This window comes from Octopus bimaculoides, chromosome 15 (genome assembly GCF_001194135.2).
Source record: "Octopus bimaculoides isolate UCB-OBI-ISO-001 chromosome 15, ASM119413v2, whole genome shotgun sequence".
Lineage (NCBI taxonomy): Eukaryota > Metazoa > Mollusca > Cephalopoda > Octopoda > Octopodidae > Octopus > Octopus bimaculoides.
Window position 1 is genome coordinate 703,527 of NC_068995.1, and position 1,939 is coordinate 705,465.

A 1,939-nucleotide genomic window follows, 5' to 3' on the forward strand; every position below is an offset into this window, starting at 1 on the left:
TATATATATATATATATATATATATATATATATATTTATTTATATATAAATGTAGAAAAAAAAACTTTATAAAACTACATTCTAACGTGCTACATCTAAAACCAGATCAATATTATATATAATATGTGACACATAAACGCTACATTATCAAAGTACGTCAGATTTTCTACTGTGTCCAATTATATCTATATTGAATTATATTGTGAAGTATAATCTACGTTATAAAGCTATATTTCATTGTGTTAAATTTGCATAATATTATAGTTTAATCCATAACAATTATGTTGTAACTACGTTTTAATGTAATACAACAAAATTACATTTTAATTTATCACTTCTAAACAGCATTTTTATGTGCTATATCAAAACGCAGACATGGTTGTGTAGATAAGGGGTTCATTTCGTAACTACATGCCTCCGTGTTCAAAGTAACGTGTGTTCACACTACGCGTTACTTTGAACAAGTCCATTTTTTGTCGATGTATATCGGAGATAAATGTAGGCATCAGCAAATAAATAAAAAAATAAACAGTAAAGAAGGGCTTTCGAATGGAACTCCTTTATGTGATGTTTGTTCCACCCGAGTTTCACTGTCATCATTGAAAATACAATGAACTAATAACTAGCTTACTAGAAACTAACGACTTGATTATTCACAAAAATGCGACATAAAATAAAATCTAATTAATAAACGCGCCATATTAAAATAGCAGTCTTCTGTGTCACCGCTGCCGTCGCCGCCGCTGCCCCCGCTCATCTCCATTTCAAAGTGTTTTGTCGATAAAACATGCAATTAATGCGCCATCTAGCAAATATATCTAAATATGTCCCACATCTAAACAAAATTTATCATATGTCTACCACGCAAAACAATACTAACTTGTCATGTCTAATTTATATCTAATCACAAATAAATTTCTCTATTTCGTTCTCCTTTAAATCTAACGATAAAGCAAACAACGAAACGAAGATAAATATTAACACTAACCATCTTTTGATGTAAACTCAAAATTCATTCTTTCATTGACGGACATTCATTAATACCAATCCTTCCCATCTCTCTCTCTCTCTCTCTCTCTCTCTCTCTACTTTTCTCTCTGCCTCTCTCTCTCTCTCTCCCTCTTTCTCTTTCTCTCTCTCTCTCTCTCTCTCTCTCCTTCTCTCTCTTTCGAATTCTTCACAGTAATTTGCTTTTCTGTTACTTATTGAAAATATTTTGTTCTCGTTAGCAATGAAAGTAGTGGGTTTTGAACTCGCATCCGAAGATGATAAGAATGTCATAAAGTAAAAATAAACTCGAAATAAAAATCACTACTAAATATAAACTACTATATATAAACTACTTCCCTAAATAAATCAATTACAACTAATAATTAATTAGTTACATCCGTAACAGATGTATTACGTCAGACGGTTTAACCCAGACATTTAACCATCGGCTGCATTTAACGGAGTCCACACTGTTGCAAGAACTCAGACTTACTCTTCGGCTCATAAGAACTTGTTTATATTCCTAGGAACTCTTGAATAGAATGTCATATGCGCTGCCATATCTTCTTTAATTAAGCCGTTTAAAAAAAAAAAATTCAAATATTTTAAACTTTACAATGCCAGCCTCTGAATCTATGACAGGTTTTAAACATCTCGGTGACAGGGCTAGGATAGGCTGTTGTAGTAAAACTCTGGTCAAAAGAAAAGGTTACATTCAGTAGGATAGAGTTGTTGAAAATATCTTTACTAGGTCGAAAATATAGGCTTCCGTAGTTTTTGTCTGGTTTTCGGTGTGCAATCGTGAGATAAGTCTTAGTTTTGTGGCAGGTTTCTTTAAAGGAATTGCAAACTTTTTAAAGTTTACGTTTGGTATGGCAAAAGAATAATTATGTATGGGTGTATATATATGTATATATATATATATATATATATATATATATATATATCG

At 31.4% G+C, this 1,939-nt stretch overlaps 1 protein-coding gene across 4 annotated transcripts in view; it reads left to right on the forward strand.

Moving 5' to 3' along the window:
- LOC106882456 (filamin-A) overlaps positions 1-1,939 on the forward strand; it is a 124,117-nt gene that overhangs the window by 103,433 nt on the left and 18,745 nt on the right. The window lies entirely within an intron of this gene.